Genomic DNA, 18,731 nt, shown 5'->3' with positions numbered 1-18,731 from the left:
GGTGGAGAAGACCAAACAATAGGTGTGCTAGCAGCTAGATGGTGTTCGGCCAAGAGAGGAGAGGGAGAGCAAGAAGAGAGCAAGAGGAGGAAGATGATGTGAATAGCCTTGAATGAAAAAATGAATTCTCATTCACCACAAAAGTGGCCAGCCACAAGCACAAGTGTAACTCCCATTCTCATTAAATGTGGCCATTAAAGAGAATAGATTTGTAACCTCCATGAGGTGGCACACACATGTGCTAGCCATGATGATGTGGCACATCATCATTGGCCACTTAATGCTAAGTCACAAATGATGTGGCATAAAGTCAAGTCAAACTTAACTCTTCCTCTTCCTCTCAAGTCAAGTGAAACTTGATTTAATCTCTCTCATGGTTGATCTAATCCAACCATTTAATTCAAGCCAATTTAATATAATGAATCTAATTCATTTAATTAAATTGATTCAATGAGTCATAATCTAAATTAGACTCATTGAACAGATGAATCAACTTGAGTCCAACTCAATTAGCCCAATTAGGATTACTCTTAATCTAATTTGATTAATCAAATGAATCTAATCCTCTTGGTTCATTATATAAACCTAATCTCCATCTAATTGTCCTTAGTGTGTGACCCTATAGGTTCTTGTAACGTTGGCAATGCCCCTAAACCCATTTAGGAGCATAAGTAATGAGCAGTATCTAGCAACACATTATTACTACCCAAGTTACAAGAATGTTGAGATCCAACATCACCTTGTGACTACTAATTGTGACTTCTCACAATATATGACAAGTGTCCTATCCTAGACATCTAGATTGATCAATGTGAGGCATAGACCGTGTCATCCTCTGATCAAACTAAATCTTGAACTCCAAGTAGACTCATTAAATTAAATTAGCTCAATATCTCATATTGACTCATTTGGGCATGGCCATGCACTTCGTGGTCTCACTCTATCAAGAATATTGATGTCTCTCCCGTCATATAGGAGGGATAGATCCCATCTACATCACTCACATCCCTCTGCATAATTCGTTTCATACCTAGTAATCGCCTTTATAGTCTACCCAATTACGGGTGACGTTTGACGAAACCAAAGTACATAACTCCTTATGTAAGGATCTATGGTGACTTCAGGTCCAAGGACTAGTAGTCATACTAATAGCCACATGAGAAAGTATATGACACTCATATAAGGATCCATGATACTTTCTCATGGTGGGTCATTCAGTATACATTCTCCAATGCATACCCATGTGTCAACTTGATATCTCTATATCCATGACTTGTGAGATCAAGTCATCGAGTGGACCTACATGCTAGTCTTATTGCATTAACATTGTCCCTGAATGTTAATACTCGACTAGGAATGATTAAGAGTAGTGTTCCCTATATCATCTCACTATCGGTTCAACTAACCGATTGATATAGGTGAGAATGTTCTACTCAAGGACGCTATTATACTTAGTTTATTTGGCACCAATACAAGTAAGTATAATAACCAAAAATAAATGCCTTTATTTATATAAGAATATGATACAACAAGTCCATAATACAATCATCAAATGATTGGCTCTAGGGCTCTAACTAACAGAATGATAACAGAAAAAGTAGTGAGGAACTGATTTAAACAATACCTTAACCGTTGACTATTGGATTGAGGAATTGTTCTTTCTTTTAGCACATAGAACTCTGGTATTGCATTTTTTGGCAGCAGAGTTTTTTGAAAATCTCATTTATCATTGTTCTATAGAAATTTATTTTTGGGAATTGAATGTAACTAAGCACAGCACAGCATGCTAGCCATATTGAGAAAGATACTAGAATGGCAAAGTGGAGGTGACTGGATGTAGTTTGAAGTGGTTGCATACTGAAATTGTATATCTTTCCATTGAATGCCCTCAGTACTCATTGAGTTCCTTTTACTAAATGATCTATTGTTTCTTTTCTTTTTTGCTTTAATGAGCTCTACTTAAGTTCTCCAACTAGTTGCGTGTTTCATCTTATCGCATATCCATGCAAATGATTATTTGCTAGCATGTTTAATCCTAACCACGAGATCAATAATTATTTTCATATGTTCCTTTGTTTGACATTGAGATACTAATTTTGGGTGTTGGTGCACCAAATGTAGTTTCTTGTAATCGATGAAGCCGACCGAATATTGGAGGCTAACTTTGAGGAAGACATGGAGCAAATATTTAAGTGGCTGCCAAAGGTATGCTATTTAGTTCCCTTCGGTTTATAGTTATTACAGGAGTGTTGCAAAGTCGGCATCATGTTTTATAATTATCACATTCACTCCCTAATATGCAGACAAGGCAAGCTGCTCTATTTACAGCTACCCAAACTAAGCAGGTTTCTATTTCTTTCTAACTACTATTCATAATCATTTTGGTTTTTATTTTCTTTAACTTATAAAAAAAAATTGCAGGTTGAGGATTTTGCGAACTTGTCATTTAAGGAAAAGCCTGTATATGTAGGTGTTGATGATGGAAGGTCGAAGGTAATCTCCAGATTTATTTTATCATTGTTTTTACTCGGTTGTTTTGTCAATAGCAAGGTTGACACGAATTCATCTTTCTCAGGTGACTGTTGAAGGGTTGCAGCAGGGCTATTGTGGCATGCCTAGCAATAAAAGGTTTCTGGTCTTGTATGCTTTTCTTAAGAGGAACCTTTCGAAGAAGTTAATGGTCTTCTTCTCCTCATGCAATTACCATTCTGAGCTTCTCAGATACATTTATGTCGATTGTCTCGATATCCATGGAAAGAAGAAGCAGCAGAAATGAACTAGTACATTCTTTGAGTTCTGCAAAGCTGAAAAGGGTATATACTGCTCTGCACTGATGTTGCTGCTCGTGGACTTGATATTCCTGCTGTGGTAAGTTAAACTTTGCTTTTATATTCATGCATTGTCTAATCTTAATGCCACATCTTGTTGATTGGCCATAGGATTGGATTGGCCAATATGATCCTCCTGATGAACCAAAGGTGCGAGTTTAACCAAATGGCATGGTACCCTTTAAGATGCCTTATACCAAATTATTTTGTTTTATTTTATTCAGGCAAGAGAATTGGAGAATTAATTAAATGGTGAGAGGACAACCAAGAAGGATGTTGCAAAGTTCCCAAAGCCTCCAGTGGCTCCTTTAAGATGGAAGCCTCCTTTACAAAGAATCACCAATCAGTTGTCACCCTCAGGAAGAATAGTTATGTGTAATTTGTGGATACTGACTTGATGTGCACAATATTTATTATCTTTTTATGTTGTAAGAAGAATATTTATGTGTTGGTTATATAGATATTGACTTGGTGTGTTTAGATACATCGGTGCATTTTTATTTATGTTTTTCTTAGTGAATTAATAATATTAACTTAATTTTATGATTTGCTTGGTGATAATATTGGTTTTTCACTATTTCGGAAATCGAATTTGTGTCGTTAAACAATACTGATATTACATCGGTTTTCCACCGCTGCAAAACCGGTGTCATTAACTAATATTACATCGGTCGTATATCGCTGCCAAAACTGGTGTTATTAACATATAATATTACATCGGTTTTACACCCGATGTCGTTAAGTGATACTACACCGGTTTTAACCCGATGTCTAAAATGGCAGACCTTTTACATCGCGTTCATAGACATCGGTCGAAAATGTAATAGACATCGGTGGAAAATCGATGTCTATGAGGGTTTTTGTTGTAGTGCCATCTACATCACTCACATCCCTCAGCATAATTTGTTACATACCCAGTAATCGCCTTTATAGTCCACCCAGTTATGGGTGACGTTTGACGAAGCCAAAGTACGTAACTCCTTATGTAGGGAACCATGGTGACTTCAGGTCCAAGGACTAGTAGTCATACTAATAGCCACATGAGAAAGTATATGACACTTATATAACGATCCATGATACTTTCTCATGGTGGGTCATTCAGTATACATTCTCCAATGCATACCTATGTGTCAACTTGATATCTCCATATCCATGACTTGTGAGATCAAGTCATCGAGTTGACCTACATGCTAGTCTCGTCACATTTAACATTGTCCCTGAATGTTAATACTCGACTAGGAATGATTAAGAGTAGTGTTCCCTATATCATCACACTATCGGTTCAACTAACCGATTGATGTAAGTAAGAACCCTCTACTCAAGGACGCTATTATACTTAGTTATTTGGCATCAATACAAGTAAGTATAATAATCAAAACAAATGCCATTATTTATATACAAGAATATGATACAATGAGTCTATACAACAATCATCAAATGATTGGCTCTAGGGCTCTAACTAACACTGCATATAACTTGAGTCAGTCATTATTGATTTCAAAGTTGCCCATCAACTGTTACACTGCTAATTGAGAATCAGAGTAAATCTACACCAGTGAAGCCCCTACATGTCGAGCAGCTTGCAATCCAACTATTAGTACTTCATATTCTGCCTCATTATTAGTGGCTCTGTAACTTAGGCGAACGAAAAGTTGGATTCGATCCTCCTTAGGAGATATGAGAAGAATTCCGATCCCATTACCCTGCCTGGTGGAGGATCCATCCACATAAATCTTCCAAATCCCTTCTTCCTCTGGACCTTGTACCTCTGCTATAAAATCCACCAATGCTTGTGCTTTGATGGCCGATCGGGGCTGATATTGTACGTCATATTCATTGAGTTTAGTTGTCCATTTGATCAAACAACCCGATGCCTCAGGATTAAGAAGTACTCGGCCAAGAGTACTGTTGGTCAATACTATGATGGCGTGTGATAGGAAATAAGGGCATAATCTTCTAACTATCAATACTAGTGCATAGGCTAACTTCTCAAGTGTAGTATATCTACACTCGACTCCTTTTAATAAGTGACTTGAAAAATATACAGGTTGTTGTTCCTTGCCCTCCCGCCTTACCAATACGGAGCCTACATCATACTCATTCGCAGAGAAATAGACCCACAAAGTCTCTCCTACCACAGACTTAGCTAGGACAGGCAAGGTAGACAAATAGTCCTTCAATTCTTAGAAAGCTTTATTACATTCTTCATCCCATTGAAACTTAGTGGCCTTCCGGAGTATCTTGAAGAAATGGAAACTCTGGTCTGCCAAGCGAGAGATGAAACGGGACAAGGCCGTAATTCTGCCAGTCAACCTTTGGGCTTCTTTTATGTTGCGCGGTGGCTCCATGTTCTGGATCGCCTTGACCTTGCCGGGATTGGCCTCAATTCCCCGCTTTGTGACCATATAGCCCAAAAACTTGCCACTTTTGGCTCCAAACAAGCATTTGCAAGGGTTAGCTTGAGCCCATATTGTCTCAGTGTTCTGCAAGTTTCTTCTATATCCCTGCATCAATCATTAGCCTGAAGAGATTTAATCAATATGTCATCCACATAAACCTCCATATTTCTTCCAATCTATTTTTTGAAGACCTTATTCATGAGCCTTTGATATGTCGCCCCTACATTTTTTAGTCCGAAAGGCATAATATTATAATAATAGGTACCTTCAGAGGTTATGAAACTAACCTTTTCCTGATCCTCTTTAGCAAGGGGGACTTGATGATAGCCCTGATAGGCGTTCAACATACAAATATACTCACACCCTGCGGTAGATTCCACCACTTGATCTATGCAAGGAAAGGGATAACAATCTTTTGGACAAGCTTTGTTAATGTCTCTGAAATCAATGCATACCCGCCACATGTTCTGTAACGCCCGCCCTTCCCGTGCTCAAAAGGGACGGCGTTACCAATGCTACATACATACATGCATATGCATATGGAGTCATGGCAGTGGAAGAAAATTTTCATTTCATTTAATCATATGCATGTTAACAACATAATATGGAGAACAATATCATCTTGTAACATATTAAACATGTGAACATGCTAGCGTCCATAACTTGACTTGATATCTACCACTTGATACATGATACATGCTTGTTTAACTAGAGCATAAAGTGTACCAAGTATGAAGGAACTAACATGGATTTTATTCTCTAGAGTTCATGATAACTAACAAGGTTTCATGCAATAGGAGATAGTATAAGTTCACATGCAAAAGTTTAAAACATATATAAGTCTTGAAAACATAAGCAGATCACTTCCACCATGCCACTGCCACACACACACACTTGCCCTTCCTGCTGCTCCCTTTAGTTTAGCCATTCTTTACCCTTTTCTGCAGTTCAAGGAAATTAAACTATAAGCACATAGGCTTAGTAAGATCCCTTTCCTACTCACAAAAATCATGAATCATAACATGAAAAAGAAACATAAAAACATGAATAATAAACATTGCATATGAGAGCATAAGCATAAGGTAATAGCATGTTCATCTAGGCATTTTAGACATCACTCAAGAGAGTATGGAAACATAGTAAATGAGAGCATAAAGAAAACCATATAGCATGTTCATATAGGCATTTTAGACATCACTCAAGAGAGTATGGAAACATAGTATATGAGAGCCTAAAGAAAACCATATAGCATGTTCATATAGGCATTTTAGACAACACTCAAGAGAGTATGGAAACATAGTATATGAGAGCATAAAGAAAATCATATAGCATGCTTATATGCAATATGTTCTTTTGAAAACATATGATTATGTATATATGCAAGATGTTCCTTTGAAAACATATATTACATAGGTACTTAAACATAATCTCAACATGAGGGCCCGACTTTGTACCACATACATGAATTTACGCGCATCCTAAATAAATCCGAGGTAGCTAATCTCGAACCTATTAGGAACTAGGCCCGTTTCTTTGACCATAGACCTAGGGGCAACTTAAGAGCCCATCCCTTACTAGGCCCATTTCATTGACCATCGACCTAGGGGCAACTTAGGAGCCCATCCCATTGGCCATTCTTAGGGTCCGGTACAAGCCAATACAAAAGTAAAATAGCATATCGTGTTCTTGTCATATCATAAAGCATAGCATGTTCTTGTCATATCATGAAGAGTGCTCTTGATCCCAACTTATAGGGAAACAACTCTTATAGCATATCATCATACATATGTCTTGTATAAACATAACATGGTAATCATGAAGTTCACATCTCACATAGTATATCATAGAGAGTCATTATCATGCATAGTTGGAATCCTTTTTTTTTTCTTAGAACTTTCTACAAACCCTAATCATGACTTGGCTGAAACTTGCAAGGGTTATGGTCTTGGATCTTAAGCAAAATTTTAAACAAGGAAAGCATCACATTAGTATCACATGGTACTTATCATAACATAGGAAACCTTTAGCAACATAAACCCTAGTTTTCTTGGTTTGGACGAAACCTACATGTCATGGTTCTAGGTTTTTCAAGCAACATTTAAACATGCCTCAATTATCTAATGTTTCATGATACATAACATCACATGTGTGACCTTTAGCAAACACAAACCTTAGTTCCATGGTTTGGCTGAAACGTACATGTCATGGTTCTAGGTCTTTAATCAACATAAGCATGAAGAACTTAAACTACATCATATGGGAGATCATACATCATAAGAAATCATGAACAAGCATAGTTAGGTTTCAAAACTTTTCTCTAAACCTTTTTATCTATCCTTGGCCGAAACCTAAAGGAGATAGTTCTATCTTTTCAAGTAACATATGGCATGAAAACTTAAACTAACATCATATAGGAGATTATACATCATATGAAATCATGAACAAGCATAGTTAGGTTTCAAAACTTTTCTCTAAACCTTTTTATCTATTCTTGGCCGAAACCTAAAGGAGATGGTTCTACACTTTTTAAGCAACAAGTAGCATGAAACTTTTGACAATCATAGGTAATTTCTTATCCTTATCTTAGCCAAAACTTGCAAGGCAAGACCCTAGGTTTTTCAAGCAACATTTGAACATAGAAGCATATGTAAGCTACTTGTACTGCAGGTGAGGGTAAATAATTACATCCTTTCACTTGGTTTACTAAGGAAGAGTACCCTTGCTTGAGAAGTTTTCCTAGGAAGAAGGCTCTTAGCTTGATTTTGGCAATGAGGGAAGAAAGGCTTGGATTTTCGGTGGAGGAAGGAGAAGGAGGAAGAAAGAAGAAAAATGAAATTTTCCTTTCCTTTCTCTTATTTATGCCAAATTAAGGAAGAAGGCAAAACCATCTTTTCATTGGGAAGGAAGAAGGAAACTCAAACTTTTCCTTCTAAGTGAAGGGGGCCTTCACTTTCACCACCCTTAACTACAATCTCCCTTCTCTTCCTAACAGCACACCCCTGCTGGGGCTACTGGTTATCACCTACAACCACTTACCAAAAGGTTTAAGGTTCAAACCTTGGTCATTCCTCTTTTTGGTTCTTTTGCTCTTTATTTTTGAAAAGTCTACATAAAGCCTATTTTAACCATGCAATAATTTATATAAAATTGCTAGGGATCCTATGGGTGTTACATGTTCCCGAGTTTAGAAACCAGTACCACATTAGCCAGCCAACTAAGGAACTGTATCTCCCTGATGTAACCTGCCTCCATCAGTTTATCTATTTCCTCTTTAATAATATGATTTTGGTCAGCTCCAAAGTCTCTTTTCTTCTGTTTCATGGGCCTAGCATCAGGGTAGACATGCAATGAATGTTCCATTACCAGAGGAGATATGCCTGTGACTTCTTTGGGCGTCTAGGCAAATACATCGTTGTTTCGAACGAGACATTGTACTAACTTAGTTTTGAGGAGAAGATCCAGATCGGCAGCTATGTAGGTTATGGCTTCTGGTCGCCCAACTTGTATCTGTATTTCTTCCTTTTCATCGTACACCAGGCCGGGCGATCTTTCTTTAACAGCGTTAACTTCCATTCTTTGCATTTTACGGACTGCATTAGCTTCCGTCCGGATAATCTCTACATAGCATTTACGTGCTAACAACTGATTTCCATAAACTTCTCCCACCTGATCATCAACAGGGAACTTCACCTTCTGATAGAACGTAGAAACGACCACCCTAAACTCATTTAAGGTAGGCTGACCCAAGATGACATTATACGCAGAAGGTGCATCTACTACCATGAAATAAGATCTTCTGGTTCTCATTAAAGGCTCCTCTCCTAAAGAGATGGCAAGCTTTATCTGATCAAGCGGTTGCACTTCATTGCCGGTAAATCCGTAGAGAGGAGTCATCATGGGTTGAAGCTCACTGGGGTCTATTTACAATTGATCGAAGGCTAACTTGAATATAATATTAACAGAACTGCCTATATCAATGAAGGTGCGAGAAATATTGTAATTAGCTATAATAGCTTTGATTATTAGTGCGTCATCATGATGTACTTCCACCCCTCTAAATCTTTAGGACCGAAACTAATTTCTGGTCCGACCACCTTCTCAACACCACACCCTACAGCATGTATCTGTAATCGTCGAGCATGTGACTTCCTCGCCCGATTTGAATCACCGTCAGTAGGACTGCCTGTAATCATATTTATATTACCTCGTGGGGCATTGCTCCGATTTTCTTCCTGGCGGACGGTGATCATTTCGGGCTACCTTGGTTCGGGCGTCCGAGAAGGGCTGCTCGATATCTGCACTGTGCCTTGCTGGGGCTCGGCCGCTCGATGCTCCATCCCGGGCGAGCTATTCTGTATCTGGTAGATCGGTCGATTAGGAGATCATCGGCTGTATATGCCCTCATTCGTTGGCTGATTCTTCAGGGAAAAACAATTCTCAGTGGAGTGGGTACTTGACATGTTATAGGTACACCATCTTCTGGGGATTTCTTATGGTATCTGCACATGCTGCACTGCGTGAGGTCATTGCTCAGGCTGCTATGTGGTGGGGGAACTGCATGTGGTCCTTGTGGGGGGTGTACAGGAACAGGGGTTCTGTCATTAATCGTCAGCGGAGCAGGGGCAATAGTTTCCTTTTTATAAGCTGCTTGTGCCTCTTCCACATTGATGAATTCCGTGGCTCGATCAATTAATAAATCAAAATTTATAGGTGGATTACGCTCTAGGTCCTTGAAAAAATCATTATCATTAAGCCCCTGAGAAAAGACACTACCAGGATTTCCGTGGTAGCATTAGGAACATCAACCGCTACCTAATTAAACCTTTTAATGTAAGCCCTGATGCTTTCCTTAGGCCCCTGTTTGATGGAAAATAGACTCCAAGGAGTCTTGTGATATCTCCGATTACTGGAAAAATGGTGCAGAAAAGCTTTTTGGAAATCTTTAAAATGCCTAATAGAATTTTTAGGTAGTCTTTTAAATCACATCTGGGCCGCTCCTCCGAGAGTAGTAAGAAACATACGACATTTAACCCCATCTGTGAATTGCTGCAACAGGGCTGCACTTTCAAACTTGGAAAGGTGATCTTCCGGATCAGTGGTCCCAGAATATTCTCCAATGTTTAAAGTCTGATAGCACTTGGGTAGGGGATCGTCAAGGACTTTCCGAGAAAATGGGGTAACAATCCTTTCCAGAGAACTGTCATTGGTTATCACTTTTCCTTTGCGCTTTTCCTTCATGGGTGCTTCATCTGAGGATTCCTGAAGCACAGGTTTCCATCCTCCTTGATCCATTGGAGTGCGGAAGAATGTTTGGAGATGACGAGTGGGAGAAACAAGAGCTGGGGTTATATAAGCAATTTCTTCTTCCTCTATACCTTTGTTTCTCCGTCGATCTGTGGTGGAAATTGTTGGATTCATCGTTACTGGCAACATACCTCCATCATTCACTTGTTGATGTTGTTGTTGCAATCCTCTTTGGACGCTGGAGTTGATGAGCAACTCCAGATCTTCCTGAGTCATAGTAATGGTGTTAGATTTTCCAGTGTCCTCCATCACGAAGTCTCAGATTCAGGTGAGAGTTCCCACAGACGGCGCCAAATTTGATCCTGTCTTAGATCGGCGAGACGGATAGCTGGGGTGATGCTTGATGACGACCCTGGGGAAGATGAGCAGTGAGAGGTCCAACGTAGCAAAGTGCTCCTTCGGTGAATATGACGTGACAACCTCAGTGGATGAATCTCCACAAATTTGAGAAAACCAAAGCAGATCTGAAAAGGAGCCCGAGGAGGAGGATGATGAGGAATAAATCGCAGATCCAAAAATCTGGTGAATAGCTCTACCTTCCTGCACACCGACCAACCAACCAACAAAGCATTAGTGACCTAATACCGGGGTGGGAATCCCTGGCCAGGCCCTCCGATGCTCAAGTTAGTTTTCCGACGAGAATAGAGAGAGAAGACCATGAAAAAACAGGAAACTCCTTTAGGGTTTGAGTTGTGTAAGAATGATTGCATACCTGGCCAGTGGAGAGGATTCTCCTTTTTATACCACCTCATTGACCTCCACAGTCATGAGGTGGACCCCGGTTTGTTGAACTTGGTTATGAGATAGCGTAAGCACCACTTGTGAAAATATTTTAAGGAATCTTTATCGTACCCTAGATGCACCTTCTTTGTCGTTTAGCAAACCTGTATAAGCTTCTAGGAGACATTTCCCGCCAAATTAGTTAAGCCCTCGTATAATCACAAAGTATTTCCATATGATTTATGTGCCAGAGTTTATAAGAAGTTAAACGGTGTAAGACTCGGTCGACCTCTTTCACTCGGTCGGTCTCCACCTACCGAGCATACTGTGCCTTGTCTGCTGTGGGGCTAAATGCTTCTTCTGCTCGACCGGTTGTTCCTGCTCGGCCTGTCCCGGCCTACCGAACCTAGATACTCCGCAGTCTCTTTCGCTCGGTCGGTCTTCACCTGCCAAGCATACTGTGCCTTATCTGCTGTGGGGATAAATGTTTCTTCTACTTGACCGGCTGTTCCTGGTCGGCCTGTCCCGACCTGTCGAACTTAGATACTCGGTTGGTGTCTTTCGCTCGATCGGTCTTCACCTACCAAGCATACTATGCCTTGTTTGCTGTGAGGCTAAATGCTTCTTCTGCTCGACCGGTTGTTCCTGATCGGCCTGTCCTGGCCTGCCGAACCTAGATACTCAGTCGGTCTCTTTCGCTCGGTCGGTCTTCACCTGCCGAACATACTATGCCTTGTCTGCTGTGGAGCTAAATGCTTCTCTTGCTCGACCGGTTGTTCCTGCTCGGCTTGTCCTGACCTGTCAAACCTAGATACAGTAACTCCCCGCCCCTCCTGCTAAAGGGACGGGGGTTACTTTACTTACTTACATGCTAATATTCTTTTCTACTTAAAACAGCGGAAGTCTTGTTTATAAGATTTTCTTAAAAAAACTTTTCTTTTCAAATCACCATTACTACCTACCTAGCATATAAGGTCAGATAGCATGCTTAACATGATTTTAAGTCATAATACCAATAAGCATAATTAAATGTCATGGAGTCATGAAACGATAACATAAGCTAGACATAATTCTTATTAAACAAAAGCAGGTCTTTTTCTTTTAGACGAGCCACTACCACACACATCCTTCTCTGCTGCTCCCTTAGTTTATCCAGCCTTTTCCCTTAACTGTGGTACAAGGAAAGTAAGCTATAAGCACATGGTTTAGTAAGATCCTTTCCTAGTCACAAAAACCGTATAGCATAACATAATCATCAACGCATAAAGCATGGAGACAAACTCATCATATCATGTATAGAAGCATTATATCGTAACTTTCGTAAAATACAGAACATCATGTCATATCATGTCATATTCATAAGGAGCATCAAATTATATCATGTCATAAAGTACATCATGGCATATCGTAACATAATCGTAAGGTATCATGGCATATCATGACATAATCATAAAGTGCATCCTAGCATATCATAACATAATCATAAGTATCATGGCATATCATGACATAATCATAAAGTGCATCCTAGCATATCATAACATAATTTTAAGTATCATGGCGTATCGTGGAAAAATCATAAAGTATATGCAAGATGACTTTCAAAACATGTATCATGAAAATATATGGATCATGTCTTTTGAAAACTTACTATATACATACTTAAACATAATCTCAACATAAGGGGGGGCCCCGGCTTGTACCACATACATAAATGCACGCGTCCTATGTAGGTCCAAGGTAGCAAGTCTTGAACCCTACAAGGCATACATACTAGGCCCATTTCTTAGTCCATCGACCTAGGGGCACTTAGGAGTCCATCCCTAATGAGCCCCGTTTCTTAGTCCATCGACCCCGGGGCGGTTATGGAGCTCACCCTTGGTACAAGCCATATAAAGTAAAGTAGCATGTCATACATGTCATGGTTTTTATCATTTCATGCATATCATATTTCTTAACATATCATAAAACATGCATAATTTGGGCACACAGTTCATCATAATAGCATGCATAAATTTGGGCACACAGCACATCATAATCACATGCATAATTTGGGCACACAGCTCATCATAAATATATACATAGTTTGGGCACACAACTCATCATAATAGCATACCTAATTTGGCACACAACATATCATAAGGGTTATCAACATGCATAGATCATGAGCATACGTAAATAAACATAGAAGCATAGCAAGTTGTTATCATATCATGAGGCATTGCATGTGAGACACATAGAGATCATAATTAGGTCTCTATCCCTAATTTTTCATATAGTGGCCGAAACATAAGATTGTAATTTGGGTTAACAATCAACCTACAAGCATGTGAACCCTAAACCAATATCATATCTTATATCATAAGAAACATCATAAGCATGTTTAATTTGGGTTCTAGGTTTCCTAAACTTAGAAACTTGTCATGGCCGAATCTTAGCAAGCTTTACATTGGGTTAAAAGAAACACACAAGCATGTGAACACTTAACCAATATCATATCATTTATCATGAGGAATATCATAAGCATGTTTAGTTTAGGTTCTGGGTTTCCTAAGCTTGTAAACTTGCTATGGCCGAATATCATCAAGCATCACCAGTGGTAAAAAAAATCAACATACAAGCATGTGAATACTAAACCAATATCATATCATTTATCATGAGGAACATCATAAGCATGTTTAGTTTAGGTTCTAGGTTTCCTAAGCTTGTAAACTTGCTATGGCCGAATATCATCAAGCATCACAATTGGTTAAAAATCAACATACAAGCATGTGAACACTAAACCAATATCATATCATTTATCATGAAAAACATCTTAAGCATGTTTAGTTTAGGTTCTAGGTTTCCTAAGCTTGTAAACTTGTTATGGCCGAATGTCACCAAGCATCACATTTGGCTAAAAGTTTACATACAAGCATGTGAACACTAAACCAATATCATATCACTTATCATGAGGAATATCATAAGCATGTTTTAGTTAGGTTCTAGGTTCCCTAAGCTTGTAAACTTGTTATGGCCAAAACTTGTAAATCATGTAACTAGGTTTCATGTAACATAGAAGCATGGAAACCCTAAACAATTTCATAGTGTTTATTACCAAGAACATCATGAGCATAGTTAGGTTGGGTTCTTAGTTTTCTAGGCCTTTAAACTAGTTGTGGCCGAAAGTTCACAAAGCATGGATAAAGTTCTAATCAACCTACAAGCATGAGCATGTCATGTTTACTTCATATCTTGTCTTAAGGAAAAATCATGGCATGCTTAGTTTAGGTTTAAAGTTCTCCTAGGCCCTAAAACCTACCATGGCCGAATGTTCATGAGCATGAAATAAGGTTAAATCAACATATAAGCATGAGCATATCATATTACTTCCTATCTTATCTTAAGAAGAATCATGGCATGCCTAGATTAGGTTTAAGGATCTCCTAGGCCCTAAAACCTAAAATGGCCGAATGTTCATAAGCATGAAATAAAGTTAAATCAATATATAAGCATGAGCATATCATATTACTTCCTATCTTATCTTAAGAAGAATCATGGAATGCCTAGATTAGGTTTAAGGTTCTCCTAGGCCCTAAAACCTACCATGGCCGAATGTTCATAAGCATGAAATAAAGTTAAATCAACATATAAGCATGAGAATATCATATTACTTCCTATCTTATCTTAAGAAGAATCATGGCATGCTTAGATTAGGTTTAAGGTTCTCCTAGACCTTTAATCTTATCATGGCCGAAAGTTGAAAGGGAGTCATCCTAATTCCAAGCAACATACAAGTAGGAGAAATGTTGACAACTCTCCTATCCTAAGGTGCATATCATAAATACAAAGGGAGCATGTTTAATTTGAGTCTTAAGCTTACCTAGTTCTTTTGTTCATGCTTGGCCGAGAGTCTAGGGTCATGAATCTAAGTTCTAACCAAACACCCCAGCATAGAAACATTAGATTAATCCCCTACCATAAGATACATATTACAAGAAACATATTGAGGATATTTAGTTGGGTCTTAGAATGTGCCTAGGTCTTCCTTTACTTTTTTTTGTCTTGGCCGAAAATCCATGAAGAGATCTTAGGTTTTTAAGCAACCTAAACTCATAGAAAAACACATAAGCTATTGTACCACAGGTGAGGGAAACTTACATAATTTTCGCTTGTTGTTCCTTAAGGAAATGATACCCTTATGAGGAGGAAGAAGAACTTCTCTTCTTAGTTTTTTCCCTTTTTGTTTTCTTCTTCTTGTAAGAGGTAAACCTTGAGACTCCTTCTTGGAAATAAGGTTTTCTTAGAGAGGAAACCTTAACTTGGCTTTTGAGGATGAGGGATAAAAGTTCTAAATTTCGGTGGAGAAGGAAAAAGGGAGGAGGAGGAAGAAGGAGGAAGAAGAAGAATTAGAAATTCTCTTTCTCTTTTCTCCACTAAATTCTATTTATTCTTCATGAAAATGAGTTATGTCTTCATTTATCCTTCCCTTAACTCCTCTATCTCTTCTCTCTTTGATCCTCATGAAAAACTAGAAGAGGAGGAAGGAAAGAAGGCAATTTGCCTTTTTCTTGCTCCCTCTCTTAACCAAGAGGAAGAGAAGGTAAGCAACTTGGTTTTCTCTTGCTCTTTTTCTTAGTTCTTTCTTCTCAACTTTAACTACAATTTCTATTCCTTTCTATCCATCTATTATTCATTATTCTAGTGGTTATCATACACTAATTTAACTCTATTATTTGTGGGAGGTTCAAGGTTCAAACCTTCCCTCCCTTTCTTTTTATCTCTATTATTTCTTTTGCTTCCCCTTACCTTTATAATCTAATGAGAAATATACTACCCATATCTTATAATTTCCGTGGGTGTTACAGATACTCGGTCGGTCTCTTTCGCTCGGTCGGTCTCTACCCGCCGCGCTTATATGAGCATTGCTGCTCGATTAGTTTTCCTTCCTCCTTTACTAGAAAATGGGTCCATTCTCCATAACCCGTATCACTCATCTTCTCCCCTTCACCTTGTTTTCTTCCCTAAGGCCGGCGACATACATCTTCTTCTCTCCCTTTCTTCTTTCTAAGGTCGGCACTCATCTCTTCTTGGTGGCCGAAACTTGAAAGAAAAGAAGAAGCACTTGGTGGCCGGTTGATTAGAGAAGAAGGAGAAGAGAAGGAAGTTTCCTATTTTGGCATTCTTTGGTGGCCAGATTTTCTTGGAGGAGAAGAAGTGGTTGGGGTGGATTTCATCTTGGTAGATCATCGCCCACATGACGTCCAAGAGGAGGAGAGGAATATAGCAGAAGATCAAGAGGTCTTTGTTTACAAAGAAAGGTATAACTAATTAATTGTTTTCGCTTCAAATTAATTAGTTTGTGTTCTTTGTATGGATCTTGAAATACCAACACAAGAGGCTAGCAATTTCATTTTTGTGTTTCATTTTAGTGTTTTGATCTTGTGATTCTATTGAGATCTTTGTAGTTAAACCTAGGATTACTGTAAGAAGTTTAAATATCTAATTTCTTTGAAAGACTTTATCTAGAAGTAGTGGATTATCCCATACCCAAGAAGGTCAAGTGCCTCGCCATATTTAACCTGGAAGTCAATCCTTGAAATAGATATTTAATCAACTTCTGTAACATAGGATGAACTTGGATTAATAATGTTAAGTATCATTTGCAATCCAAGTTTTAACTACTAAAGAACACATGAGTTGAACTTGAAGTACGAATGTTAAGTTTCGTTTCCAATTCAAGTTTAACTCATGAGGAACCCATAGGTTGTTAGGAAAGTTCTGTGCTTGTATAAATTTTTATACAGGGGAAGCATAACGAAATTCTGAGTAACGACCAACAATTGGTATCAGAGCTAGTTTTCTGCCTCTGTGTGTTTTATTTTCAGTTAAATTATGCACTTTTCATACATAAATTTAGGTAGGATAATAGTAGGATGTGCAAATAGATTAACTCTGTGGTTGCAGGTATCCTAGTTCCAACTATTATGGCCCTTTTGTGTTTGTGTGTGATTGGACCCTAGGACATGTCGAGGGAATTTTATATATGCACAAGATTGTAATTATTAAATACAGCAGGAGCTGTATTAGTTTTAGGATTTTACATTTTTGTTCGATCTAGATTACATGTACATTCTTTCGTGGAATATAGGATTGATAAATGTAAAATTTTATTTTTGCCGCGGATCGTATCCTTGCAAGTCGTGGTGCTATTTGAGGACCAGGGGCGCAACGGAAAAGGAAGCAAGATAGACGCGACAACATGACCCGTTGGAGGCATACGAAGGACAGCTATGGATGAGGCCATAATAGTTAAAAAATTAGTTTTCATATTTATTGCCTTTAATGATATGTTGTGTATGTTGTGTTTGTGTGCTTGTGTGCATGTTAAAATTCCTCGTTTCTAAATAACTAAGTGGAAGAGAAATTATTTAAATTCCATGGTCTCCATTACTGGTTTATAAGTGATGCATTCAAACTTGCGCGTTGGCTCTGAGTGTCTTCCTTCACAACGGATGAGTTTGTTTGTGGATCACTAGATCAAACTTCCTTTATGGATGATTATAGGAAGTTATTTAGGTGCGTGTGATCTTCTCTAACTGAAGGGGCACAATCCTATTTAATGGACTAAGTATCAAGTAATGGTATACACTTAGGCGCATTTAATAGTATCCTCCCCAACAAAGTCACTGCTATTATTTGTGTGACCAAAGAAAAAACTAACTATTAATTTTATTTGTCATAAAGTTAGGATGACAAGATAATAAAATTAATGGGTAAAACCTCCTCTTACAAATGTTTGAATTTATATACGTCCACACTAACGTGGCATACAAAATTCATGGTATTTTAAGGTGTTGGTGAATTTAAATGATATTGTTTGAGGAATCAATATTATTTTAAATTCTAAAGTATTGACCAAATATTTTGTAATTCTTAGGATTTCAAATGGCCTTCAAACCTCCTGCTATTATATCAGAGAATAAACTTACAAGTCTCAATTATATTGATTGGAAACAAAAGGTGGGCTGCCCTCGTAGAATTGAGAACAACAAATGTGCATCCTATTCATTAGTTTTTGAAACATGTTTAGTGGTGTTATCTACCGGTATCTAGTGTGTAGATATGGGAGCCACTGATCATGTCTGTAATTCATTACAGGGGTTCCAAGAAACCCGATGACTACATGAAAGGGAAATCACTATCTACATGGGCAATGTTATGAAAGTGGCGGCTGTTGCAGTGAGAGATGTTTATTTATCTTTTGATAGAAATAAAACATTGATTTTGAGAAATTATCTTTACGTACCAAGTTTTAAAAATAACTTGATTTTAGTTTCTAAACTATTTAAGGATGGATATTCTGTCTCTTTTTATGATAAAGTTGTTATCAAGAAAAAAAAAGAGAAGTTATCTGTTTTGGTACGTTGGTTGGCAATTTATATACTCTAAATCCAATAACTCCTACGATGCAACAAATGGAAATTAATAATACATCTTCTAA

At 38.2% G+C, this 18,731-nt stretch overlaps 1 long non-coding RNA gene across 1 annotated transcript; it reads left to right on the top strand.

The window, feature by feature from the left end:
- The first annotated feature begins 2,823 nt into the window (after window positions 1-2,823).
- LOC122031066 lies at window positions 2,824-3,175 on the top strand. Its single transcript, XR_006125722.1, has 3 exons — window positions 2,824-2,868; window positions 2,940-2,978; window positions 3,053-3,175. It is a non-coding gene; the product is annotated as an uncharacterized LOC122031066 (long non-coding RNA).
- The last annotated feature ends 15,556 nt before the right edge of the window (window positions 3,176-18,731 follow it).

Source organism: Zingiber officinale, chromosome 11A (assembly GCF_018446385.1).
Source record: "Zingiber officinale cultivar Zhangliang chromosome 11A, Zo_v1.1, whole genome shotgun sequence".
Lineage (NCBI taxonomy): Eukaryota > Viridiplantae > Streptophyta > Magnoliopsida > Zingiberales > Zingiberaceae > Zingiber > Zingiber officinale.
This window is presented reverse-complemented; position numbering and strand designations above follow the sequence as displayed.